This window comes from Protopterus annectens, chromosome 11.part0 (genome assembly GCF_019279795.1).
Source record: "Protopterus annectens isolate FY-2018-M chromosome 11.part0, PAN1.0, whole genome shotgun sequence".
In the NCBI taxonomy this organism is placed as follows: Eukaryota; Metazoa; Chordata; order Ceratodontiformes; family Protopteridae; genus Protopterus; species Protopterus annectens.
In genome coordinates this window covers 1,209,553,274-1,209,573,373 of record NC_056745.1, presented here as the reverse complement: position 1 = coordinate 1,209,573,373, position 20,100 = coordinate 1,209,553,274, and the positions used below count along the sequence as shown (strand labels likewise).

General features: G+C 46.5%; 1 protein-coding gene across 3 annotated transcripts in view; it reads left to right on the top strand.

Annotated features, from left to right (window-relative positions):
• Positions 1-20,100, top strand: part of PPP6R2 (protein phosphatase 6 regulatory subunit 2) — a 4,227,669-nt gene that overhangs the window by 489,357 nt on the left and 3,718,212 nt on the right. The gene's annotated exons all lie outside the window — the stretch shown is intronic.

The window sequence follows — 20,100 nt, the reverse complement described above, 5'->3', positions numbered from 1 at the left end:
GTCTGCTTTTAAAAAGTGCACAAAGTGCAATTACAAAATGTCTATTACTGATAGCCATGCTGTTTGCGTATATTGTTTAGGACCGAAACATTTGCAGGAAACATGTAGTGTTTGTCATGCTTTTTCCTCTAGGGTCCTTCAAGAACGTAAAAATAAATTGATCCTTAAGGGCCTTATTAAGCCCTCCTTTGAGGAAGCTTTGGCTTCTCCTTCCTCTCCAGGTTCTAAAAAGAAAAGGTCGTCGGCTCCGACCAGTCCGTTGGAACCGACTTCCAAGAAGCATAGGTCGACCTCTTCTTCCTCGGCTCCAATGGCTTCGGAGCCTCGGGTGGAAGGGTCTGCCTCGATACCTCTCTCCTCGGCTCCATTGGTGTCGGAGCCGCAGGTTGGGGGATCAAGAGGCGAATCACCTGCTTCGGCTCCTTTGGTCTTGGAGCCGTTGGAGGTGTGCAGCTCAGACTCTCCCCCCCGGCCCCAAAGTCTCCTTCGGCGCCGATGCTTATTCATATGGTTCCGGATCCGGTGCCGATGGTGTTGGAGCCGTTTCGGAGCCGGTCCCCTGGTCTATCGGAGCCGAGGGAGAAGTCGTCTCGGCCCCCATCTATTTCCTCTAAATCCTCCAGGTTGTCAGACTCAGATTTGGACAGAGTTATCCAGAGGCTTTTCCAGTCCCCGGTTTTTGCAAAAATGGTTTCAGCTCCAGCCCACTCGGCTCCGGAGCCGGTCCCCACTTCGACGCATCCGATTCCTCCTCCAACCTCCTCGGAGCCGTTGGAGTCGGTGATGGTAGAGCAGAGCTGTCCAGTCAGAACCGAGACTCCCTCGGAGCTTCTCTGTTCCGACCATCATTCCTACCCTGTCCTCGGCGTCAGGGTTCGGTACCGGGACTTCCTCGGTCGGGGCCGAGGGGAACACTTTGGAACTGGTAGCTTCGGTGCCTAGTCTTCCCCTCGGAGTGTCGGCCGCAGGGATTCCCGGTACCGTCGTGGTCTCTCAGCCGGTGTCCTCCGTAGAGTCTGGAAGTCCTGCTTTTGAGGCCATGAGGAGTGCGCTGGCCATGTCCTTGCCGGCTCAGCAAGTCTCTACCTCACCGTCCCTAGACATGGGAACTGGTGCTTCTGGTGTGCTTCATTCCCACGACAGTGGGGCCCCAGGGCCTGAGGATACCCCCTTGGGGGGTTCCCTTCTCCCTGGAGGTCCTTCTGAATCCGCTTCAGATGAACCTCCAAGAAAAAAATTGTGCAAGAGGAAGCACATTGACTCCCAGGATGAGTCTATCACTTCAGATACTGACCTCGATGATGCGGAGGGGTCCCCAAAATCGTCCTCTGATGACGTCTCATTCTCAGATATCCTCGAGATCCTGAGACAGAGAGGCGATTGGCAGTCCAAAACCCCTTCCGCGGAGGAGTCTGTCTTCCTCAAGGCTTTTGGGGCCCAGCCCTCCACCTCCTGGGTGTCTCCACCCTTCGATGAATTACTAGATTTAGTTTCTCGAAGGGTGTGGGAACACCCTGACTCTGTGGAACCGGTGCCCGCCAGGCCTAACAAGTTCCTCTCAGCCCCTCCTCAAAAGGAATTTTTGACCAAAGGAGTTGCAGTAGATGCGATGGTGGTGGCATCTGCCACTCAGCAAGACGTGGCAGAGGCTTCAATGTCTATTCACCCTCCTAATAAGGATTCCAGGAGCATGGATAGGTATGGGAAGTGTACCCTTTCTTCAGCGGCCTTTACCCTGCGGTCGCTGAATTACCTTTGTCATTTTACCAGGCTCCAAAGGGACCTCCTCAAAGAGTTAGGTGAGTCTCTTACGTGTAATCTTCCTGAGGCGTTAGCCCAAACTGTTGGCGCCCAGATGACTACCCTATCTTCGATAAGTCAGCTCGTCCATGAGGCTCATCTCATATGCGGCCGAAGGGGTGAGTAGAGCAGCTGGAACAGGTGTGGCTCTTAGAAGACACGCCTGGTTACGCTTGTGTCCCTTTGCGGAGGCTTTTAAGTCTTCCTTCACCGACGCCCCCTTTGATGGGTCCTCCCTGTTTGGACCCAAGGTGAAGGACACATTGACTCGGTGCGAGCAGGAGGGCAAGACCTTGACTGCCGTGGGGGCCCGTTTTTCTGCTCCCTCTAGACCTTACCCCAAGGCCTAGAGAGGAGGGAAAATGTGGTTCAGGAAATCTCAAAGGTCTTTCCCTGCTCCACCGAGTGATCCCCCCTCTAGAGGCGGGGGAGGGGATTCAGGAAGACGCCGCCCCAGAGGCGGCAGAAGCCCCGTAACTCTGGAGACCGCGATTCCTTTCGTGGTCCATCCTACGCTCCCCGTCCCTGAGACGTGGCCCGACTGCGCATCTCCGGAGCCAGTCGGGGGTCATTTTGCGGAACACCCACAGGCTTGGGAATCTATCACCAAGGATCAGTGGGTGCTCCGAACCATAACCGGAGGCTATCTCATCCCTTTCATCAAGATCCCCCCTCTTCCTATCAGGAAAATCCCGGATGTGCCACCCAGTCAGCGGGATCAAGCAGCGGTCGAGGTTTCAAAGCTGCTAGGAAAAGGAGTCATCCAGCCTGTCCCCGCCGACCAGATCGGATCAGGAACTTACTCAAGACTATTTTTGGTGCCAAAAAAGACAGGGGATTTAAGGCCCATTTTGGACCTCAGATCGTTGAATCGCTTTGTAAAAAAATCCAAATTCCGAATGGTCACCCTTCAGTCCATTCTCCCGTTATTGGAGAAGGATGTCTGGATGTGTGCCATAGATCTCAAGGACGCTTACTATCACATTCTGATAAGTCAAGAGTCCAGGAGTCATTTACGCTTCCGCCTGGGAACCAGTCATTTCCAGTTCCGAGCACTGCCCTTTGGTCTCACCACAGCCCCCAGGGTGTTCACCAAGTGTCTGGCAGTAGTGACAGCTCACTTGAGAAGTCTAGGATTCCAAGTGTTTCCCTATTTAGACGACTGGCTCCTTACTGCCACCTCCAAGCATCTATTAGTTCGGGCGCTTATAACCACAGTCAGTTTGGGTCATTCACTAGGAATTACGTTCAATTGGGGAAAATCTGTGCTGCAGCCGTCTCAGCGTATTACCGTTATAGGCGCAGAGTTAGACACAAGAAGAATGCGGGCATTCTTGCCGGTAGAAAGGATTCAGGTCCTGCAGTCTCAGGTCCAAACCTTGTTACCCAGATCACGAGTTCAGGCCAGACTGATTCTGCAGTTATTGGGCACAATGGCCTCGACTATTCTTCTAGTCCCCTTAGCCAGGCTGCACATGCGGGTGCTGCAATGGCTACTGTCGGTTCAATGGTCCTTTCAGGAACTTCCCTTAAACCATTTGGTCCAGATTACCAAAATTTGCCGGCGGGACCTACGTTGGTGGCTGCTTCGGTCCAACCTGGACCAGGGGCGACCCTTTGCCCTTCAGCCTCCCGTCGTCACGGTGACCACAGACGCCTCCCAGATAGGGTGGGGGGGTCATTATCTGGACAGGTCTGTCCAAGGCACGTGGCAGGCTCACGAAACGCACTTACATATCAATATCCTGGAAATGAGAGCGGTGCTACTGGTGTTGCAAGCACTTCATCATGCTCTTCCCCGGGGTACTATTGCGATCCTATCCGACAACATGTCGGTAGTCTGATACATAAACAAGCAAGGCGGAACCAGGTCCTACCCTCTTTGCCGAGAGGCCATGAGAGTGTGGCATTGGGCGATTTCTACCCAGCGTTTCCTAGTTGCAACGCACATTCCGGGGAAATCCAATGTGATTGCAGACAGGCTGAGCAGGACTCTCCTGTTGCCCCACGAGTGGTCCCTCTATGACAGGGTGGCTGCAAACATCTTCGCCAAGTGGGGCCTCCCTTGTTGCAACTTGTTTGCCAGCCCTCACAATGCGAAATGCAGGGAGTTCTTCACTCTGACTCCCTCTCAGGGGCAGATTCCTAGGGACGCTCTAGCTCACAGTTGGCCCCCCGGTCTACTTTACGCCTTCCCTCCTGTTCCCCTTCTCCCGAAGGTGATACAGAAGGCGATTTATCTAGGAAGCGACATGATTTTGATCGCTCCACACTGGCCTCGTCAGGTTTGGTTCCCCTTCCTTCTGAGGTATGCGGTGGAGGGCCCATGGTTTCTGGACCTGGTGCCCGACCTGTTGACTCATCAGTTGGGCCAGTCTCACCCATCCCTCAGGTCATTGAGGTTGGCCGCTTGGTTACTCCACTTCCAACCTTAGTCAGAGATAACTCTTTTTCTCCAGACGTCATCCACATTTTGTCCTCTTCTCACAAACCTTCCACTATTAAACTGTATTCCAGCAAGTGGAAGAGGTTTGCTCTTTGGGCCCAGCAACGAGGTATAGATCCCCTTACCACCCCAGTACCTCAGGTTTTAGAATTCCTGGCTTCTTTGTTTTATTTGGGCTCTTCAGTTTCCACAATTAAAGTCCAACTGGCGGCTATCTCTAATTTTCATGTCTCCTTTGAGCCTTCCTTAATGGCAAACAGGCTTTGCAAATCTTTCCTTAAAGGAGCGTGGCTCCTTCAGCCCCCAATAGCCCATCCTGTGCCCCCTTGGGACCTGAATATGGTTCTAGCTTCTTTAACTGCCCTCCCCTTTGAACCAGCAGCTACTTGTGATATAAAATTTCTATCTTGGAAAACCGCTTTTTTGGTGGCAATAACTTCTGCCAAGCGGGTCTCAGAGCTTCAGGCTCTCTATTCTAATCCTCCTTATTTGACCTTTCACATAGACAGAGTGTCCCTCAAGTTAAATCCCTCTTTCTTGCCCAAGGTAGCATCCCTCTTATGCATTCAACAATCCTTGGAGCTCCCTGTGTTTTTTCCCAAATTCTCCAATAGCGCAGAATATATTTTCCATCAATTGGATGTTCACAGACAACTGCGTTTTTATTTAAGTAGGACCAATCAGACACGAAAGTCAGATCAGCTGTTTGTGTCCTTTGCGGAAAATAGCTTGGGTCAACCGGTGGCTAAAACCACCATAGCCAAATGGATTAAAGATTGCATCTCCTTCATTTATTCACGGTCCGGCAAAGAGCTACCTTTCCCTGTCAGGGCTCATTCTACCAGGGCAATGGCTACTTCTGTAGCATTCCACTCCAAATTATCGATAGATGATATCTGTGCGGCCGCTACCTGGACTTCTCCACACACCTTCATTTCTCATTACAAGATAGATGTGGCTTCTCGGGGTAGAGCTTCCTTTGGTTCCACAGTTCTCAGGAGTGTTTTCCAATGAGCCACCCTGGATTTAGGTGCTAGGGATGCTGTCCCATCAGTTATGAATGTAGGCGAGATAGGATCCCATTACATCTTTTAGTTAAGTACTTACCATAACTTCGGATGTATGGGATCCATCTCGCCTACATTCATACGTACCCGCCCTCCTTCCCCCTTCCCAGTGGATTTAGAGGAACTGTTGCTACTTACTGAGTTTTTCTCTTGAAGGACTTTAGTTTGTTACAGTTGCTGGTATGTCTCTGTGTCTGGATGTAGGTATGAAAGCGAACAAACAAGATCTGGGGAAGCAGACGTGGTGCATTCTGGGATAAGGGGTAGCCCAGCCAATTAGAGACTTCGTTCTACTATATAGTGGCTGAGTCAGAGCCGATGGATCGGCTCCGAACCCATCGGTTATGAATGTAGGCGAGATGGATCCCATACATCCGAAGTTATGGTAAGTACATAACTAAAAGTTTTCTCTGATGACCAGGCGTTGCCCTTATCTACCTATGAGGATTCTGATGCAGAGGACTCCATCCCCTCCAGAGGATTTCTCTTTTGGTGAAACTTTTCATTCTCTTGGGGAGCATTTCTGCTGGGAAAGCCAGGATTACTCTTACTCCAAAAAGAGGCTTACGGAATTTTTACTCCTACTTCAACACAGGCCTTTAGCTATCCCTCCTGTACTTGACATTGTAGATGATGCCTTTTCGGAATCTAGCCTGGCCCCTGACACTTTACCTCCAGCTCCCAGAAAACCTGACTGGTTTTACAGAGTTCCTGACTCTCACAAGTTCCTCTCTAAGAATCCTACTTGGGATCCTGAGACCATTTCACAGAGGCCCAAAGGCATTAAGGCTACTACTGCCAAAAGCCCTACCAATCTGATGGATATTCCAGGGCCCTGGACAGACGGGGAAGGAAGATATACACTTCTGCAACTTTGGCCATTAGGAGCTTAAACTGCCAGTATCATATGTTAAAGTATCAGCGGCATATTATTGGATTGCTTAAACAGAAAATGATGTTGATTCCTGACTGTACTGAAAATAAAGAATTACAGGATTTAATGCATTCTGCTGAACAAGTTGGAAAACATACTTTGCAATGTGGTTTTGATTCATTAGAGGCATCTTACAGGGCTGCTGTCACTGGGTCTCTACTTAGAAGGCATGCTTGGCTTAAGGAGCAATCTTTGCCAGATCATGTTAAAGCTAAATTACAGGATGCTCCCTTAAACCAAGACCGCCTGTTTGGCAACAAAGCAGAAGAAGTACTTAAAAAGATGGAGAAAAAAGCTAAATCTATGCAAACTGTTAAAGATTTCCTGCAAGTACAACCTCCCAGATTTAGTAGGCACTGGCCTTCTAAGAATTGGTCCTTTCCTGCCTCTTCCAGGCCTTCTCAGTCCAAACCCAGAACCAGCAGAGCACCCAGGCTTCAGTCCCAAGGTACTCACAGGCCTAAACAGTGGGGGGCTCCCACTTCCAAAGCTGGAAGTAGTAAGACACCCCCTATGGTAAACTGTCACAATGACTTAACTTAAAACCTTCCAAGCCCTGCTCAACTGACTGTTCCTTTAGGGGGAAAGATCACCCTGCATGCAAAAAACTGGGAACTCATTACCCAAGACAAATGGGTTTTAAATATAGTTTCCCAAGGATACAGATTCCACTTCAACTCCTTAACCAACCCCAAACGGTTGGCCAGACCTACCCCCAAACCAGTGGGCAGAGGCTCAAAAGCAAGTTCTTTCTCTTCTAAGCATCAGGTCTAGTCAACCTGTCCCAGGAGAAGAATGGGGGCAAGGTTTCTATTCAAGACTTTTCTTGGTACCCAGAAAAGACAATTTCTGGCGTCCCATCCTGGACTTGTCTACCCTAAACACTTTTTTGGTAATCCCAAAATTCAAAATGCTAACCCTTCACCAGCTGCTTCCTGTGCTAGGCAAAAATGCCTGGTTGGCAACACTGAATTTAAAGGAAGCGTACTTGCACATCCCAATAAGAGAATCTTGCAGAAGATACCTACGCTTCAGAGCAGGCTACATGCACTATCAGTTCTCTGCACTGCCCTTTGTGAATACCCTGGGCGCAGTAGACAAGCCAAAGTGCCTAGCTCCAGTCATTGCATTTTGCAGGCAAAGAAATATTTAAATATACCCATACCTGGACGGTTGTCTGATTCAGGCAGAAAGCCAGGACATACTAGTAAATCATCTGGCATTTGTAAAGAAATTACTAACTTCTCTGGGGTACACCATAAACGAAAAGAAATCACATCTGGTACCCTGCCAACAAGTTGTATTCCTGGGAGCAAGCTTGAATACAGCTTTCCAGATGGCATGCCTCACGCCAGCGAAACAAGTTCATTTGACAGCCTACTTCAAACTACTGGCCACAAAGACCCAGTTGTCTGCAAGGAAAGTACTGCAAGCCATGGGGTTCATAGCCTCTTGCATTGTACTAATTCCATATGCAAGGCTGCATATGAGGAAACTACAGTGGTATCTGAAAACCCTATGGTGCTAACATTCTCAGGACTTAGAATCAATGATTCCTATTATACCTTGTCTAAAGACAGAGTTCCTTTGGTGGGCAGAGGCCTGCCACCAAAACAAGGGACTGCCATTCACTTTATCCCCTGCCGCCCAAACCCTAACAACAGACGCATCAAACTGTTCATGGGGGCTCACTTGGCAGGGCAGTGCATTCAGGGCAAATGGAACCCGAGTCAAATGCACCTGCATATCAATCAAAAAGAAATGTTAGCTGTACAGAATGCTCTGACAGCCTTCAAGGACCACATTCCTCCAGGACAGTTATTGGTAAAGACGGACTAGCCATGGCTCTGTGGAACACAGCCTTGAGCTACCAAGTGCACCTACAAGCTCAATTCCTGCCAGGCAAGCAAAATACACTGGCAGACCAAAGCAGAAATCTCATGAACCCACACGAGTGGAAACTGGAACCAAAGACATTCAACATTTTGAGATTCAAATGGGGGAGCCCAGAGATAGACCTGTTTGCCTCCCCAAAGAACTATCAATTGGACAAATTCTGCATGAGGATTCCCCACAGACAAGCTTGGAAAGTGGATGCCCTGTCCTTCATCTGGAAAAACCTATCAGTTTATGCCTTTCCCTCTCTGCCTCTCCTCTGCAAAGTGCTACTAATGATCAAACAAGACAAACCAAGGACAATACTTATTGCACCAGACAGGCCATGCCAACACTGGTACCCCCTCTTGCGCAGTGTGTCACTTCTGGAACCATGGCACCTGCCTTAGACTCCTGCCCTGCTGCCCCAACAGGAGGGCCAGATTCTGCACCCACAGCTTCAAACCCTGAACCTTGCAGCCTGGCTAATTACATGACCTCTCCTTTACCACCCCTCAGTAAGCAAGTGATGGATGTCTTTCTGAAGGCACGGAGGCGTAGTACTAGAAAATCCTATGCCGAAAAATGGAAGAGATTCTGTTCCTGGAACCAAACACAGGAGATGAACACAACTGTGCCCAATCTACCACTCATTCTTCAATACTTAACTGAGATGTTTCACAAGGGCCTTTCCTTTTCTTCCATCAAAATTCATGCCTTCGCCATCTCAGCTCATTATAATACAGTGCTACCCCTTTTCTCTCATCCACTGCTGAAGCAATTCCTCAGAGAGGCCAAAAAATTAAGACCACCCAGGAGAGCCTTTACTCTAGCCTGGGACCTTAACTTTGTATTGGAAAAGCTCACTCTACCTCCCTTTGAGGCAGCTGCAAATGCATAGTTGAAATGCCTTTCTTGGAAAACAGCCTTCCTCCTAGCCATCACTTCAGCAAGAAGGGTATCTGAATTACAAGCCCTCTTGGCAGTGGAGCCTTTCATCATCTTTTATGCGGGCAGCGTGTCCCTCAGGACCAATCCCTCCTTTATGCCCAAGGTGGTATCCAGTGTGGCCCTTAATCAGTCCATTCATTTGCCAACCTTCTTTTCTAATCCACAGAACAAAGGGGAACGAATACTGCAGTCCTTGGACGTGCACAGACAACTTAGATTTTACTTGGATAGGACTAAGCCTGTCAGGAAATCTGAACAGCTGCTGGTTGCATTTGCTGCAGGTGCAGAGGGGAAGTCAATTTCAAATCAAACCATTTCTAAGTGGATAGGCGAATGCATTCATTTCTGCTACAAGCATCATGGAAAACCTACCCCACAGGGAATAAGACCACATTCAACCAGGGCTGCATCTACCTCTACAGCCTTTCTCAGAGGTGTCCCTACCAGGGACATCCTAGAAACTGCTACCTGGAGTTCTGTACATACCTTCACAAAGCATTATCACTTGCCAATTTTTTCTAAATCCAGAGCTGGTTTTGCCACTGCAGTCTTGCAGAGCCTTGTAGCTGGTCCTAATGCTATCTAACTGCCTCCTCCCTTCCTTAGCTTTGGGAATCTACCCAAATGTAATGACTGCAGCAGTGAAACATGAAAAACATAGTACAGTTGTGTACACTTATCATAAATGTAGATTTTCAATTGTATTCACTGTTGCAGTCCTGGTTACCCTCTCTCCAGCCCCCTGATTTCTATTGACTATAGCTCTATTCTTGCTTGCTATGCTTAAAGCTTTCTGGTGTATTTGCTTTTTGTTGGAGGTGTAACCTTGTATATAATTGCTTCCCGTTATGGGGGCACCTGACATCTGGGGCAAGAAAAACTGATGTAATGGTGTCAGCTGCATACTTCATACCCCTGACTACCTGTTGTCATGGAAGATGAGACAGCAACCGACGCAGGACCCAAGACTTTGATAATTAGGCCGACTGAGGGCTACCTGCAGGCAGATAACCCAAATGTAATGACTGCAACAGTGAATACACTCGAACATCTACATTTATGGTAAGTGTACACAACTGTACTGTCTACTGTTTCAATGCTGAGTTGATTCTTGAATTAAAAAACAACGCCGCCTCCTTTTTTGTTCTATGTGAAGTGCATGTATTGCCTGAGGCCATCACACTTGTATGATCAGAGCTGCATTTATTCATTGTTCGGCTCCACTGCATTAACTGAGAGGAGGAATAAACTAGTGCTGATGGGACTCTTCCCTGCCACAGCGAGAGAAGTTTCTCTTCCTCAGTCATAGTCTTCATATTCCCCTAAGTTTAGGAAGACTTTGGAGAAGTCCAAGGGTGAGAAGAATACTGATTAAGATGAGGGGAAGGCCAAGGAAAGGCATGCAAAGAAGCATTCTCCAGACTGGTGAAGTTCTTCTGGGCTGGCCCTTAAGCTGCAGAAATCCTTGGATCCTGTTGTAGCTCTGGAACCTGTTACTGTTGAACCCAGCACACCTTCTCCAGAATGGGATTTTCTCCAGAGCAGGTGTCTTCTAGGCTCCGATCACAGTTCCACCAGGAAAAACTTTTCAGTAGGATGTCCAGATCCCCTTCCACTGCTTCGTCCCTAAGGTTGGTGCTCTCCTCTAGGAGACTGAAGTGGACATGGATAGAATGATGAGGTAGTTCCTTAAGACCCAGGTCCACCTAGGGATTCTCTCATCCCTGACCCCTGTCACTAATGGAATCTTTGACCACGAACCATCCCCTCATCGACTTGTAACTTCTTCCCCATTCCAAACCTCTTGTTCAGGTTTCTTGGATCTTGATGTTCCCCAGGATTTGTCTTTGTTGGTTGGTACTCATTGAATCTGACTGTATGTTTGATCCAGTTGGTTTCAGGTTTTTAAAACCACATCTCTTAGGTGACTGTCAGTGCCATGGGGTCTGGTCTGAATCTGAACTTTTTGGAAGCCATCCCTTCCCCTTGCAACTTCAGTACTGGATAGCTCAACACCAACATTAGCCTCAGAGCTGAGTTGATCAAATCTTTGGTGCCAGACTGTACTAGAATCCTTGGACCTTACCAGGTTGGTCTCAAGACCTGTTTCGGCTTGAGTTTTTCAAAAAGACAGCCCTCTTAATTTAGGGAGCAGACTTCCCTCACCTGATCGGATCGTCCCTTGCCCCCACAGAGCTCTCTGCGTCTCTGCCTTCCACATTTAATCACATCAGGTCAGCCATCTCCTCTGAGTCTCAAGACAGTCCACATTATAGACTCCCCAATGGCTTCAGAATCCTCCCCAGACACCCCCTGTGAGGGTTACTGAAAGCATACATACAAGGTAGGAGGCATGTTGGCTCCACACAGGAGTCTTTAACTCTTGATATTGAATGTTATGTTTTCCTGTCTCACCTTCATTCTTACTTGTTGGGTTCGGAACCGATCCTCTATTCCGACTCAGCCGTATACTAAAGCTCGAGTTCTTCTACTGGCTCATGGCTGTATCTCTATCTCATGCTGTAATGAAACTCCCCAGATCTCGTTTGCCACTAAACAGATCGAGTTCTTCCATTTTGGCTTTGGCTAAGTTGGAGTTTTCTTATTATTATCTTTAGTTATTTTGTGCTGTTTATCTTTAAATAGTTAGCTCCTTTAGTAGTGTTAGTTTTGAGAGTTCGCTTTGTGTGTGTGCTTTTCTGGCGTAATTTATTATTTAGAGCCCGTTTTTAGTAAGGATTTTCGTTGATAATTTTTTCTATTTTTTTATTTCTACACACTCGTTAGAGTGAAGTAGAGTAATTTTTTTCCCGTTCCTTAATCCTAACTGAACACTAACACAAGTTAGTGTTGCTGTTGCCCCCGTTTGAGTTAGAGGGGAACCCCCCCCCCTTTTTTTCCACTCCCCTTGTTAATTAAGTTTTTGTTGTTGTTTTTTTCTGTTAAAGGTTTTTTTTCCCCTTCTAGTTTCATAGCTGGATGTTCGTGTTTCACTGTTGCAGTCATTACATTTGGGTAATCTGCTGGCAGGTTGCCCTCAGTCGGCCTGAATTCCAAAGTCTTGGGTCCTGCATCGGTTGCTGTCTCCTCTTCCATGACGTCAGGTCGTCAGGGGTATAAAACAAGCAGCCGACGCCGTTTTCGTCAGTCTTTCTTGCCGCGCTGTGCACGAAGCAGAAGCAGTTCACAAGTGCCGGTCGGCCTACTCCTGAAATTTTCGAGTTCGAGTTTCAGAACCGAAGTCTTCACTAAAGCTAAGTACCCTGTTGTGGAAACTTTTTTCGTGCTCCATACCGATGTCAGAAAAAGTTAATAATTGTATTACTTGTGGGAAGAAAATACCTCATAAGGGTTTTCATTTATACTGTATTCCTTGCCTAGGCCCTGATCACAACATTCCTGGCTGTCGGTTTTGTGCTAGATTTAACCAATGCACTATTAAGCGTCAGTATATTTTTGCCTCAAAATATTTTGGAAACAGATTTAACTACCCTGAAATGTTGTCGGATAGCAATCCGACTACCGGAGTACACAAAAAACGCAAAGAAAAGGACAGAGACAGACTGTTGAGGTCCAAAACCGATGATGAAGCTTCTCCTAAGCCAGTCGCTGGTTCGCTGGTACTCATTGAGGCACTTTCGCAGCCCCTGATACCTGCTACTTTCGAGTCGCAGGCCCCTACCGAGACCCATGTGGAGGCAGGCGGCACGCATCGAGATTCTCAAAGTATTGTACCCACGGATGTCTCTCCCTCGGATGGGTCCGGAGCCGCTGAGCAGGCACCGGCTTCCGAGGGTGTATTCAGGCCACAACATTTTTATATAAAACAGACACCAGCTTCAAAATCAAAGACAAAAGCAACTTCGAAAGCTAAAAAAATGATGCATGAGCCACGTGCACAGGCCTCTATGCCCAAAAAACAGATGATCAAAATGGCTGAAGGTCTAATTACCTTGATCAGGGGTTCCCAACCCCCTCCTGATAAGAGGCCTAGGCAAGACACTGATTATGAATCTTCAGATCAGGTTTCTATTTCTTCTGATTCCTCTTCTGATCAGGAATTATCTATACCACCCTATGAGGATTCTGATGCAGAGGAATCTATCCCATCTGCATCACCTCCTGAGAATTATTCTTTTGGAGAAACCTTGCATTCTTTGAGGGAGCATTTTCACTGGGAGAGTCAAGATTTCTCAGAATCAAAAAAGAGGCTCAGGGATTTCCTCCTCCTCCCTCAGCATAGGTTTTTAGCCATACCTCCTGTTTTAGACATTGCGGATGATGTGTTTTCGGAGTCAAGCTGGACTCCAGACTCCTTACCTCTGGCTCCCAGCAAGCCAGACAGATATTACAGGATCCCTGACTCAAACAAATTTTTATTTAGAAACGCTTACCCTGAAACTATTTCACAGGGTCCAAAAGGTGTTAAGGCCTCAACAGCAAAAATCCTACCCCCTCTGACAGAGATTCAAGGGCACTGGATAGATGGGGAAAGAAGGTTTATACATCTGCAACCTTGGCAATTAGGGCCTTAAACTGCCAGTTTCATATGCTCAAGTATCAGCAACAAGTTATGAGATTACTGAAACAGAAAATGATGTTGATTTCTGAATGTGCAGAAAATAAAGAATTGTAGGAACTATTGCATGCAGCAGAACAAGTTGGAATGCATACTTTGCAATATGGTTTTGATTCCTTAGAGGCCTTCTGCAGGGTCGCATTTACTGGATCTGTGATTAGGAGGCATGCCTGGCTAAAAGAGCAAAATTTGCATGATCATGTTAAAGCTAAATTACTGGATGCACCTTTACAGCATGATACTCTGTTTGGTATTAAGGCAGAAGAGGTTTTAAAGAAAATGTAAGACAAAGCTAAGTCTATGCAAACTGTAAAAGACTTCTTACAAGTGCAGCCACCAGGATTCAGTAGACACTGGCCTACAAAAAATTGGTCCTTTCCTGTGTCCGACAGAGCTCAAAGGGGCAAATCCAGACGCCCTAAAGGTTCTAGATACCAGGCACAAGATTCTTACAAGTCAAAGCAGTGGGGTGCTTCTACCTCCAAATCTGGAGGAGATAAAGTGCAATCCTACAGAAAACAGTCCCAATGACTTCCCTCTGCCATCACCAAGCACTTACCTTTTGGCAGCACCCTTAGGGGGAAAATTAGCAATTTTTGCTCAAAATTGGCAGTTAATAACCCAGGACAAGTGGGTGCTAAACATAGTATCTCAGGGTTACAGATTCCACTTCCATACTCTGCCAATGGCAAATGGTTGGCCGGATCTGCCAACAAAAATCAGTGGGCAGAGGCACAGAAACAGGTTACGTCCTTCATGTATATGGGGGCTATTCAGCCAGTACCAGAACAGGAAAAAGGACAAGGTTTTTATTCAAGACTGTTCTTGGTACCCAGAAAAGACAAGGCCTGGCGCCCAATACTGGACTTATCAATTTTGAACACATACCTGGACATTCCAAAATTCAAAATGCTAACTTTACAGCAGCTTCTGCCCATGCTGGGCAAGAACGCTTGGCTGGTGACATTAGATCTAAAAGAGGCATACCTGCATATCCTGATAAGGGAAACGTGCAGAAGATACCTCCGTTTCAAGGCTGGCTCTATGCATTACCAATTCTCTGTGCTGCCCTTTGGCTTATCTACTGCGCCCAGGGTCTTTACAAAGTGCCTGGCACCAGTAATTGCATTTTGCAGATAAAAAAGTATACAAATTTATCCTTACTTGGACGACTGTCTCATTCAAGCAGAGAACAAGGACATTCTTCTTCAGCACCTGGCATTTGTGAAAAGGCTTCTAACATGCCTAGGGTACACAGTAAATGAAAAGAAATCACAACTGGTATCCTCTCAAAAGATAACATTCCTGGGTGCAAGCTTGAATACAACTGCCCAGGTGGGTTTCTTCATGCCTGACAAACAAAGGCAACTGACTACTTACTTCAAATTGATGGCAACAAAAACCCAGTTATCTGCAAGACAAACTCTGCAGGCTTTGGGGTTCATGGCATCCTGCATCCTACTGATTCCATATGCAAGACTGCATATGAGGAAACTACAATGGTACCTAAAATGTTTATGGAGTCAACATTGTTACAGTCTGGAAGCAATGATTCCTCTCATTCCCTGCCTACAACAGGAGTTTCTATGGTGGGCAAAGGCATGTCACCAGAACATGGGACGGGCTTTCACTCTACCCCCTGCCAGCCAAACCTTAACAGACGCATCAGATTATGCATGGGGGGCCCACCTGGCGGGAAGATGCATTCAGGGCATATGGACCCCAAAACAAATGCATCTGCATATCAATCAAAAAGAAATGTTAGCTGTTCAAAATGCCCTGACAGCCTTCAAGGAATTACTTCATCCAGGACAACTACTGATAAACACGGACAACACCATGGTGATGTGGTATATAAACAAGCAGGGGGGCACAAAATCATACCCCCTTTGCAAATTAGCCATGGCAATGTGGGACACAGCCTTGACTTACAAAGTACATCTTCAAGCTCACTTACTGCCAGGAACGCAAAATACTCTGGCAGACGATTTAAGCAGAAACCTTATGGACCCTCACGAGTGGAAACTAGATCCACAAGTCTTCAGCATGATAATAAAGAAATGGGGGAGACCGGACATAGACCTATTTGCCTCTCCTCGAAATTATCAACTGAAAAAATTCTGCACAAGGACTTATCATGGACAAGCATGGAAAGTGGACGCCCTATCCTTCAGTTGGAAAAAACTGTCAGTTTACATCTTTCCTCCTCTGCCTCTTCATCCCAAGGTACTACTAAAAGTCAGACAGGAGAAACCAATTGCCCTGGACTGGCCCCGCCAATACTGGTACCCAATCCTAAGGAACATGTCTCAATTCCCAGCTTGGTGCTTACCTCAAATACCTCATTTACTGTCCCAGCAAAACAATCAAATCCTGCACAATCAGCTCCAAACACTGAACCTGGCAGCATGGCTGATCATGTAGTTATTCAAACAACACCTCTCAGTAAAGCTGTGATGGATGTCATTTTGGAAGCCGGAAGGCCTAGTACTAGAAAATCTTATGCTGATAAATGGAAGAGATTCTGTGCTTGGAACCAAGCACAAGGAACTGATACAGCAGAGCCAAATATTCCTCAGATTTTACAATACTTGACTGAGATGCTTGACAAAGGCCTATCTTTTTCATCAATAAAAATCCATGCCTCCGCCATCTTGGCTCATTACAACACAGAGCCACCAATCTTTTCTCATCCTTTACTAAAGCAGTATCTTAGAGGGGCCAAAAATTTAAGGCCTCCCAGAAGATCACCAGTTCCTGCATGGGACCTCAATTATGTGTTGGAAAAGCTCACCCTGCCTCCATTTGAACCAGCTGCTACTGCAGACCTAAAGTTCTTATCATGGAAAACCGCTCTGCTCCTGGCAATTATTTCAGCAAGAAAAGTCTCAGAGCTACAGGCCCTCATGGCTGTGGAGCCTTTTATCATTTTTTACCCAGATATGGTGTCCCTGAGTACCAATCCTTCATTTATGCCTAAGGTGGTTTCCAGTGTGGCTCTTAACCAAACTATTCATCTGCCAACCTTTTATCTAAATCCGCAGAACAAGGGGGAGAGGATTCTGCATTCATTGGACGTACACAGACAGCTAAGATTCTACTTGAGCAGGACTAAAGCTCTAAGAAAAACTGAGCAGTCACTAGTAACATATGCTGCAGGATCAGAAGGAAAGGCTGTTTCAAAGCAGACTGTTTCATAGTGGATAAGCCACTGCATTCGTTTCTGCTACTTACACCATGGCAAACCTGTGCCCAAGGGCATTAGGTCTCATTCTACCAGAGCTGCAGCTACTTCAGCAGCCTTTCTCAGTGGAGTACCAACCAAAGACATTCTAGAGGCTGCTACTTGGAGTTCTCTTCACACTTTTACAAAGCATTATCATTTACCTCTCTACTCTAAGTCCAGGGCAGGCTTTGCCACTGCAGTTCTGCAGGGCCTTATAGCCGCCCCTAATGCTGTTTAGCTCCAGCCTCTCCCATCCATAGCTTTGGGAATCTACCCAAATGTAATGACTGCAACAGTGAAACACGAAGAACATAGTACATTTGTGTACACTTACCATAAATGTAGATGTTCGTGTGTATTCACTGTTGCAGTCCAGGTTACCCGCCCGCCATCCCCCTTTTATTCTGGAGTTTCTCTTTCCTTCACTATCTTCTACAACCTATGTGGTGTATTTGCTTGTAGATGAAGGTAAAGTCTGGTCCGCTAATGATTGGCAGTAGATTTTTACATGCTGGCTTGCCGGGCCTAACGCACAACCTTCAACGAAGGAATGCCCATTCACGCATGTCGCCACACAGAAGACGCTCAAACTGAGAGTCGAACGGGCAACTTCTAACTGTGAGGCGACAATGCTACCGCAGCACCACGACTGCAGTACTGATATATATATATATATATATATATATATATATATATATATATATATATATGTATATATATATATATATATATATGTATATATGTATATATATATATATATATGTATGTATATATGTATATATATATATATGTATATATGTATATATATATATATATGTATGTGTATATATATATATATATATATATATATATATATATATATATATATATATACACGTGTGTATATATGTATATATATATATATATATATATATATATATATATTTGCTACCTTTTTGGGGGCACCTGACATCTGGGGCAAGAAAAACTAAAGAAAATGGCGTTGGCTGCTTGTTTTATACCCCTGACAACCTGATGTCATGGAAGAGGAGACAACAACCAACACAGGACCCAAGACTTTGGAATTCAGGCCGACTGAGAGCAACCTGCCAGCAGATTACCCTAATGTAATGACTGCAACAGTGAATACACTCGAACATCTACATTTATGGTAAGTGTACACAAATGTACTTAGTTTGTTACATTTTAATAGTAGATTGTGGTGTATTGTAGCTGTTATCTTTAGTCAGTGGAGATGTCTAAGGAACATAGAGAATTTAAGCCCTCGTGCTTTAAGAAATGTGAAAAATGTACTCAAAAGATGTCCATTACCGACGGGCACCCTATATGTGTATATTGCCTTGGGGCCTTGCATTTGCAGGAAACATGCAGTATTTGTCATTACTTCAGCTCTAGATTTCTTCTAGAAAGAAATAACAAACTGATTGTAAGAGGACTACTGAAATTGCTTTTTGTGGAGGCTTTGGAAGAAGGTCAGGACTCCTCCAAACCTACTAACTCCCCTACTTTAAAATCTGACTGGTCTGCAAAAAGAACTTCTTTGTCTGACCAGTGGAGCCAACCAAAAAACTGACTAAACTCACTTCCCCTCGTCCGAAGCCTACTGGGCCAGAGAAGTCTACATTATCGGCTCCTTTGTCTTTGGGACTAATAGAATTTGAGCTACAGAGCCGATCTCCAGAATTGATACTGGTCTCCCCTATACTGAGGTCACCTGTATTTCAGCAATTTGGATCTGCTGCCTCCTCCTCCTCTCGGTCCTCCAGGAATCTTTCAGACGATGATGTGGATCGGGTGGTGCGCAGACTACTAAAGATGCCGGCGCTGGCCAAACTCCTCTCGGCTCCAACCCAGAGGGATTCGGAGCCAGCCAAACCTTGCCTGTCAACATCGATTTCTCCTCCGAGCCAACCCAGAACATCGGAACTGGAATGCTTGGAACCGATTGTTGTGGAACCATCGGTGTCGAGACCCATCTCAGAATCTTTGTACCTGACATCTGCTACGACATCCTTGGTTCTGTTTGAGGAGTCTAGAAGCCAACACTCTCCGGTCAGGTCCAGAGAAGGGGGGTCGGATCAGATATTTGTCGTTTCCGAACTTGCCTCTCAGGGGTTCGGCGTGGATCAGCTCAGCTCCTACATCAGCTTCAGAGCCATCTCTCTTGGTTGTGGGGATTTCTTCTGCCTCTTAGGAGCCAGAGGTGTCCTCGGTTCAGGGAAGTGGGGCTTTTGAGCTGATTAGGATAGTGCTGTCTCCTCAGGCAACTTCACACAAGGGTTCTGACATTCCTCCCCTAAGGTACAAGCATCTGTCTGTGTACCACAACATCCACAGACAAGCAAAGACCCTAGGCTTCAGGGTACCCCATCGAGTGAACCCTTGTCTACTGAAACCCCTCCAGAATATCTGTCTGAAGAAGTCCCTCATAAAAGACTCTGCAAGAGGAAGCATTTAGACTCCCAAGATGAGTCAGTCACCTCTGACGCAGACCTCGATGAGTTGGAAGGATCCCCATGGTTGCCCTCTGAGGATTTCTCCTTTCCAGACGTCCTCGAAATCCTTAAGTAGAGAGGCAATTGGAAGCCCATCAACCCTTCTGACGAGGAGTCTGTTTACCTGAAGGGGTTTGGGTCTCAACTTTCAGCCACTTGGGTGTCTCTGCCTTTCGATGAGCTTATGGAACTAGTTAGTCTAAAGGCATGGGATTCTCCAGATGCAGTGGAACCTATCCCTTGGAGCCCAAATAAGTTCATCACTGCCCCTTCAGATGAACACTTCTTTACTAATGGTGTCCCTGTAGATGCTATGGTGGTGGTAGCAGCCACCAAAAAGAAACTTTCTGAACTATCCTCATCTGTCCATCCACCGAACAAGGAGTCTCATACAATGGACAGATAAGGGAAGCGCGTGTTTTCTTCAGCGACGTTTGCACTCAGATCGCTGAATTATGTGACGCATTTTACAAGGCTACAAAGAGATCTCCTAAAGGAGCTAGGAGATGCTCTCCAAGGTACAGTAGCTGCATGGGTATCAGACAAGTTTTCCTTTCAGCTCTCCACCCTTAAACTCTGTGGTCAACTCCTCCGTGAGTTTCATTTCTTATGCAGCAGATGGAGCAAGCAGAGCAGCGGGTTCAGGAATTTCCCTAAAGAGACGTTCCTGGATGCACTTGTGTGACTTTGCGGAAACTTTTGCATCTTTCTTTATTAATTCCCCTTT